Raw genomic sequence first — 9,090 nt, forward strand, 5'->3', positions numbered from 1 at the left:
CAGTGGAAGACCAGAGTTTTCCAAACACCATCTCTCTGATTCTGCACCCAGATTTGCTCCACAGACTTTTCCAGGTCTTCATAAGCTCTTGTAAATACAGAATGTGCACCATCCGTTGCTTTTTGCTCAGCCACCCTCTCGCATGAGTAGGCCTGGTCAATATCTCATGGCCCCCACCATGCTGGGCCATGTATCACACAAATGGAATTGGACTAATGCCGCTGCCTAGGAAGTGTTCCTTCTAAATGGTCTTTCAAATGGGGACCCCACTGTGAGGCAGAGTACAACAGTACATCACCGAGATTCCTCTCCTGCTTTTCCAGTATCACGTGAACTTCAAAGCAGGAGATATACTATAATGCTGCACTGTAAGTGCGTAAGATGCTTGTGTCATAGCTGGGGGGCTGGATATCGGGTCAAACATTTGTCTCATGCTGAGAAGATGAGACTTGGCTTATCTGCTTTCTTTTAAGGCTGTCTTGCTTCAAGGCCCTTCTGAGCAACAGAGACATAATTACCACTGATGTGAATGCTATGCTCTTCTTTACAGAAAAGATGACAAATGACAAAAAATGTGGGAATATAGCAGAACAAGGGGGAAAACAACGAAGCGTATAGCAGCATGTACACTTGTTGACAGATGATTTTTAATTGAATAAAATGATAAAACTGAAAACTACTCATCAAAGTCAGATATATTCTAGCAAGTCTGAACTGGCTGGCATCTAAACGCATTTCCTCTTAAATGGGAGTGACAAGTGACTTTTTCACAGATGGCAGGAATAATTGAGCCCAATTTACATATATATGTCTATGCATATCTCCACAGCATATTCATGCATGGTTTTTCAACAATTAGGGCCTGAATCATTTATAGTTCCATCTATACAAAAATGCCACTGAGACCTGGATCCCTCACTTAGCTAGAGCATCCTCTCCATTGCAGTCAAGTAACTCACAAATGTTTTCTTTAAAAACAAATGCATTTACATAATAAACCAACCATTTCATTACCTCTGGGGTGAAAATAATTAAAATAGCTGTCAGATTAGGATCAAACAATCTTTACAACTTTTCAGCAACTTCCAAATCATTCTTGTGTTCAAAAATATTTTCACTACTGTTATTACAAGTAACGTCCTGAATTACTACACCAGTGATATCTACGGTTTTATCCACCACTCTATACGTATGGTTTGACCGCTTTGTGTATGGGGTATTACTTTGCTACTTTAATCTCTAGTTCATACAGAAACTGGGAGAGTATAGAGATTTTGAAAACATGTGAAAATGTGGTTCCAAATCAGAAAAGACTATACTTTCCTTTTTTAATGCACTAAACTTCTAGTTGATAGAAGCAAAACTGGTGCTTTTAAACCTGTCTGTATACCCATTCAAGTCCTCTCGCAGTTGATACATACACCCTGTAGATGAGGACCTGTGCGATGAAATCATAATAGAAGTGCAGTCATGATCATTAAAAACTAGCTTATCATTTCAAAGCACTGTATAATGACACTAGAACTTCACAGAACAGGATCAGACTATTATTTTTATTTTAAATAAATGTTTATCCTTGGAAAAAGGATAAGAAACATTGTGGAAATAAAGATTTCCCATCCCCAAAAGATGAAATCTACATTATTTCTCCTTCTCATAAAAACAGAAGACCTAGCCCCACACTTTCCTACTAAGGACCTCTAAAAACTAAGACAGCTAGGTTAAAAACAAGGATACATTTTGCAGGCAACCATTTAAAACAACACAAAAAGTGTTAAAAGAGTCAATAAGCTAAGTATCAGGATGAATTCTCATACCTATAAATACATCTGTGATGGCAATTTTTTGTCCGTACTGCCTATTTTTATGACTGTGATGTTAATATACTTTCTACAAATAATTTTTCATTTCTATCTACTGCATAATTACATAAAATATGCCTCCAACATCATTACAGACTGGTTTTAGTACATAAAGTACTGCTACGCTGTTTAGCTAGAAAAAAGGATATTTTCTTCATATAACACTTAATCCAATCAGTATTTATATTTTACAGCAATTTCTTCTAAGATATACAATGTCTAAACGGCAATTTTCTTTTACTGTTTCTTCAGAAATACACCACTGGCTACGTTACTTCTTAGACTTCCTTTATTCCTCACATAAACATTCAAGCATGAAAGGCAACACATGGATAATGGCAAATGAAGGCAAACTGAAAATCAAACCAATGTTCCTTGGAATCCTTAGGTGTAATTATAAAGGAGCAGCTACAAATGTCTACAAAATGAGCATAAGTGACACATTTAAATTTCCTTAGTAAATAACAGTATCTCTCCCCACAGTCTGCATAACAGAAGTTTTTAAGAGTTAGTCAGATTTGCAGACTGACTGAATCATTAACCACAGTCTAAGTGGAAAAAAGCAAAGAATTTTCAGCTGTAGTTAAAGATGCAATGCTTTCCCTGTGCATGTGTGTAATACACAAATGCAGTCATGTTTTTGTGTAAGTAAGGATATTTGTATGTAGATTTTGGTTGTTGTTAGTTACACTAGCCTTTTATGCCCTTTCATGTAGCTTTTATTCACATGAAATAAACCCATGGTTGTGCCTGATCTCAGCTGAGAGCAAGTAAATGCTTTATCTTGTATGAGGATGAAAAAAGGAGTGACAGATCACTTATCATTCGCTGTGCAGACTTTGTATTCATTAGAAGAGCCACAATCAATAAGAACCAAAGGCAATTTTTCCCTAAAGATAATTATGCCCAGCATCACAAGAGTGTTTAGGAGTCTGACAGGCTTTCATTTATTAACAAGAATCACCTTTGAAAGTTTACAACTTCCTAATCCAAATTTGGCCTTACATAACGAGTGCTGTAGAATGTTTCTGGTTTATTTTGTTATACAATACTATACTGTTTTTCTCATGGTTACTTTTACATTGTGTAAGTTGCATAAGTTTCAAATGCAGAAAAACTGCAAATATCAAACTGACTGCCACTTTTCACTACTTATAGAGCAATCTCTTCTTGGTTTTGGGGGGCAGGTGGTGTTTTCTTAAAAGAGAAACTATGGAAGCCATTAGTTTCTTACACAGAATATGTTCTTTCAGTTAACAAGAAAAATAGAATTCAAACCATTGTTTTTAACTTGCTATTTCTCATTAGAAAACTCTTTCCTTAACTTATGCATATTATGCATAGTATTATTGAGGTTATAAAATCTCATCTAAGAGATTCTGTATCCGAAGACAGACTCGCTTAACAAAGTCTTTAAATATAGACACAAATAGACAATAGATCTGAGACCCAAATTAGAAGAAAATTTCTGCAAAACTATATATTCACAATACCAAGGAATACAGACATTTTCAACACAAAATGAATGAAGCTTTGCTTCAAAAACATTCTGCCTAACACATATTCACAACGCAAAGACGATCATGGTGTAAGTGAAATTCCATCCCTAAATCATTCTGTTCTGTGCCTGTGCTAAGATCTTCTGTCAGAAGCTAATCTCACGTGACAGGCCTGATCCAAAGCCATTTGAAGTCAATGGAATGTCTCTTCCTGACTTCAGGGAGCTTTGCATCCAGCCCATATAAACTTCAAGAACAATACAGTTCATAGAAGGTTGTTTTAAGAGAACAATAGCTAACTATTGTCTAAGTAGAAAAGAATGTTAGCTTCAAATGAAATTCACCTGCAGTAGTAGATTTGTGTTAGGTTTGTTTTGCTATTGTTTTTTTATGCACATAACACAGTTAAACCTTTCCAAAGTGAGAACATTCCATTTCTTTAGCAGAAGCCACAGAAAATCAAAACTGTAGTCAAATTAAAAAAAAAAAAAATTAAGCAATTTTGTACGTAGTAAGTTTAGTTTTTCTAAAGAAACAAAAGATCACTTTTAAGGCCTCAATTAATTTGAGGTTTTCTTAAACATCTGTACATTAAGGACAAGACAGAACAAGAGGTTTCAAAAATATATCAGGCATTCCTGCAGTTAGCAAACCAAAAGATAGATTAAAAAAATAAAACCAGTTGTGTAAGCAAGGGTGTAGGCTGACAGGAACAGAATTTATTTTGTTTTTTCTTTTTTTAATAAAAACCCCGATTCTCTACTGACTGAAGTCAATTTCAAAGCTAGAGCTGACAACTACCACACCAGATAAAGTGACCAAAGTCAGACTGTTATTTATTGTTTTTAAAAAATAACAGAACTGTAAGCCCTGAAATAGCAATTAACTTCATTGTAAAAACTGGTGAAAGAAAAGTCCATTGCTGTGATGTGGCTCTTCTCTCTTTCCTAAGAAAAATGGGGCAATGATGAAGCAGACTGGTACAGAACATGATGGTGATCCCATGTACACTTGTACCAGTAAATTTACAGTTATGAAAAAGCAAATAAAAATCAGGTCTACCATCTCCAGGTTCCTCAAGGCAGCAGAGAATGGTGGTTCTAACTTCCCTACTCACACACCAAATTAACTCACTACAACTATTACCTAGTCTGGAGATGAAAACACAGAAACTTCCAGTTAAGCACGAATATTCCAGTATGTCCACCTTTGGAGACCGATTCTATGTTTCATAGTGAAAAAAATACATTAAATCCTAAAGAATCTTATTCATAAGACATACAAGCCACTGTTAATGTTCTTCGTAGCTGGTTCAACATGTTTAACAACAAACACTGGCATTACTGCCATTATTAGTTAATAATTTTCAGAAGGGTCTATGAGGCGTTAGATCAAAACCAAGGTAGCTCATACCTCAAAAAGTAAAGTAAATGAGACAAAGCACAACGAAAAAGCAAGCATCGATTTCTCCAATGTATAGACGCTATACTTTCTGTCTCCTTCATCTAAGCTTCCAGTATCCGCAACTAAAAATAAACTTTATAAATACACCTAACCAAACTGCTGAGTTCTTAGGCTGAGTGGGTGAATCAAACATAATTATAAATTTCATTTCAAGCCAGTACAAAATTATGTTGTTTTTTTCTAAATGAAATTAAACAGTATTTCTCAGGTCAAACAGCATACTTTGTTTTGGTATCACAAATATTTTCTTACAATAATTGTCAAACAGCTCATTTTGTTTGACTCAAAAAAAACCAAAAACATTTAATTTGGGTGTTCCACCTTTTTTCCTCCTTCTTGCTATTAAATGCATTTCTGAACTGAAACATTGTCCTAAAATGAAAAATCAAACTTTCATGTAAAAAAGTCTAAACAATATGCAGACTTTAGCTTTGCTTTTCATTTATATTTTTTTCTTCTGACATGCACAAATTAATGAATTGTTTTATTCACTCCAGAAATACATTTTGGTTAAATAAACCATTCATATATTTTGTTAAGCCTTATTTAGCCATGCATTTCAGGTATCAGAGCATTTACTTTCATAGTTCTACCCTATTCTATCCTCTTTCTACACAGGCAGTTGGGATGCAAACTACCCACAGCTGAATATTGCTACCTGGTATCCGGATCCCCTCAGACCTGATCTGCTCCCCTCTTACTCCGTTCTTGTTGCTTGCTGCTGCTAACACTTCCTTAGCCTTCAGGGGACCTGAGCTTCCCGTTACCCCCCTGCCGCCTCTGAGCATTCTCAGGTACTGATAATCTTTTCTCTGTATTGTTGCTGCTGCTTCTCCTTATTTTGGCAGATGCTACAGCTTTGCAAGTTGCAAGGATCTTACCTCTGAGACCCTCTTTGTTGCTCTGTCTGCGACCACGTTGGAAGCAGGGAGTGATGGATATTAGGGAAGCATGAGCCTCCCCTCGCTGTTTAGCAGCGTGGTCTGCAAAGAAAGATAGAGATGCTGCTCTCTCCTCCTCCCCCCTCGCTGTCCCAGCTTCCTCCTCCCTCCTCCTCGCTCCCTCCTTCCCATCCACAAACTCTAGTTCTGTCTGTGCTTCAACACAATACGCTACCTCTCAGCACCAGCTACCTAAGGTCAAGAATAAAACCCCCTCACCCTTCCCCCCCGCCTTTTCCTCTCCAGTCTCAGGCATCCTCACCCCTGCTTCCCACTGAATATGGTATCTTCCCAACTAGACATGCCTTATTTGGCTCTAGGGTCTGAAGCGCAGACAATTTCAGCAGCCCTGGGACAAAAAAGAGTTATAAAACAGAAGATGCACAGGGAAGACCAGGGGTATGAAGGGAAAGTGGAAGACTGCTGGAGAAACTGGAAACTTCGGGGGTTTAGCGGTGTGTGAAAGAAATCTAGTCACAGTAGTCAAAGCCTGCCACTTGGAGATTAGTTTAAAAGATCTATACAGATTAAAGAAAAGTGCCCTGGATAGCTAGTTATCTCCCAAATCCAGCTTACCTATTGTTTGTGCTCTTTGTTTCTCGATCCTTATTCTAAATAGCTTTTTTTAAAGAAGCTTCCAAACTTTTCCCCTGCAAAGCCAGACTTAAATACCAGTATAATCTGATGATGCAATAGTGAATGAAAGTGAAAAAGTAACCAGTGATATTTTTTAAGATTATGAGCTATGAAATAATCACCTTTAAGATCATGGAAAACACAGGCACAAGTCCTCTGACTTTTCAACCTGAATGATAAATGTGTTCAAGTGGTCTTTTTACACTTTCAGCAGTTATGATGACTAGAAGCACCTTCAAGTGACCAGTACATGGCTTCCAAAAATCACATATAATTACACCTAGCCAGCATGTTCTTCTTAAGGACCTAATTTTGGACAGGCGATAAACTAGTCCTTCTAAAGTGTTTATGTTTGTTACAGAGACTGGAGAGAGGTAGGTGATGCTGAAGACTTCTAAAAGATCTTGTCTGCTTAAGGTTAAACACTTTAGTTAAGTGGACAGGATCTCCCTCTGGAGGCCTTGAGAGGCACCTGACTCTCTCTGGTGACGTGTGAAGATGTATTAGGCACTTACTTCATGAGGTCTGTTTTACTGACTGCCTAAAATTAAGCAGCAAGTTAGCTACTGCACAGCCAAGGCCAGACACAATGAAGGTGTAGTAATTACAAGTTATCTTAAAACTTTAGATAGCCTAGCCCGTGTTTCTTCATTGTTGCTGGCCTCATATGGCAATTAGGAGGCATGACACATCTAAGGTCAGCAGAAGGTGGTCCACAGGGCAGAGACACAATGGCTCACATTCCCTGGATCATCTCATAAATAAAAGAAAGATACCTCCTAAGGAGGCTCTTGAGCACAACAGCAACATCCACCATATCAAAACAATCTGTTGATCAATCTTTGTAAAACTCTTATCAATTTGAAAAGAATCAGAACATAGTCTTTATCTTCATTCAGTGTTAGGACAAGCTCAGTAACTACTGCAAACAATACAGATTTGATCCAGCTTGAGAATGATAACCTAAATGACTGAAATGAAATTAAGGAACTAGCCTATTCACTCTGTCATAATCATCTCAATCATTTTGCCCAGAAATGAAGACTTAAAAAAAAATTATAATCCAGACTTGCCAAATCTCATACACTCAGTATGTGATTCAATCAAGCAGCTGCTTCCATCTTCTCCTCTGCAGCAAGACCTGTATCACAGCACACTGGTATTTCCCCTCTCCCTCTTGAAGGCACAGCAAATGCAGCTCTTGGCAAATTGTTTAAACTTAACCAAATGCATCTGATACTTACATTCAATACTCAGAAATGAGCTGCAGTGTCGTGCTGCAGCAAAAGGGCGTACTGCCTATTTTCATGCTCAAGTGACTTGCACCTCAGCTCATTTAAAGAACCAAATTCATCTCATGTCTCAAAACCAGTGCAGAGCTTTTTCAAAAATCAAGGCAAAGTAAAGACCTGAACGTCTGGATAACTTTCGACAATTAGCCAGACTGCCAGCATCAAGACTCTCCTTCCTGAGTTGTGGGTTGCAATATGCTTTTTAAGAACTAGTGCCATCTTGCACTACATACAGAAATATTTCCTACCAACCTTCACTATACACACTACTTTCCAATAGCCTTTACCACTCCAAAAGGACAAGAGTACCACTCCTAAGTTGTAGCAGAAAGTCACTCGGAACTTTGCATGTGCAACAAAGTTTTCAGACCAGAAACAATCCTTATAATCATTACAGCAACAACCTCCGGATAAGTATGAGTAATCATCCCAAACTGATGCTGTTCATGTTGCAGTTGATAAGAGGACTAAGTCAGAGCTCGTAATTTGGATGAGTTTTTATTTTAACACCAGGTGAACTTTAAAAATAAAAAAGGTTAAAAAAAAGAAAGGAAAGAGAATCAGGTGTCTCATCTATTTTAGTGCTAAAAGATCTCTATAAAATCGGCTAGATGCTTTTTCTAGAACACTCCAGAGATGTCACATGTCAGCACAACTTCTGAAGGTCAGAACTTCTTCCTGATGGTCAGCAAAGGAAGCTTTAGAATGCACAGGTCATTTGGAAGTAACATATCACCAGGACCAGAAGTTTTTTACCCAAATACAAAGCTGCTGAACTACTAGCTATAGGGTAAGACATATAACCTATAGCTTAAACCAACTTCAGTACCAGAAGAGTGGTAACTGAGTGGTACACCAATGACTGATGGCCTGTGTCTCTCAGCGTATTCTCCAATCATCTGGAGAAGGAGATGAACGCTGCTGTGACAAAGCGTGATAAATTGTACAACGCAGAACAGTGAAATGACAGAAAATTATTCAGGATACCCAAATATAGACTGTGAAATGTTGTAGGCATATCTCAGAGTACTGGATAATTGAAAAGGCAGGTTAAATTAAGTACTAATAAATGAAAAACAATGGATGTGCAATAAAAGATCTGCCTTGTAGCTCTAGCAAGCCATTATGGCACTCAGGGCAGGAAGAATCATAGAATGGTTTGGGTTGGAAGGGACCTTTAAAGGTCACCTAGTCCAACCCCCCTGCAATAAGCAGGGACATCTTCAACTAGATCAGGTTGCTCAGAGCCCCCTCCAACCTGACCCTGAATATTTCCAGGGATGGGGCATCCACCACCTCTCAGGGCAACCTGTGCCAGTGCTTCACCACCCTCAGCGTAAAAAATGTCTTCCTTAGATCTAGTCTAAATCTACCCCCCTTTAGTTTAAAGCCATTC

At 37.9% G+C, this 9,090-nt stretch overlaps 1 protein-coding gene across 1 annotated transcript in view; it reads right to left on the minus strand.

Annotated features, from left to right (window-relative positions):
* GREB1 (growth regulating estrogen receptor binding 1) overlaps positions 1-5,713 on the minus strand; it is a 104,364-nt gene extending 98,651 nt beyond the window's left edge. Inside the window, exon 1 of the mRNA XM_076332768.1 lies at positions 5,707-5,713. The gene's annotated coding sequence lies outside the window, so the exon portion shown is untranslated. The remainder of the gene's footprint in view (positions 1-5,706) is intronic.
* Positions 5,714-9,090: the final 3,377 nt, after the last annotated feature.

This window comes from Aptenodytes patagonicus, chromosome 3 (assembly GCF_965638725.1).
Source record: "Aptenodytes patagonicus chromosome 3, bAptPat1.pri.cur, whole genome shotgun sequence".
In the NCBI taxonomy this organism is placed as follows: domain Eukaryota; kingdom Metazoa; phylum Chordata; class Aves; order Sphenisciformes; family Spheniscidae; genus Aptenodytes; species Aptenodytes patagonicus.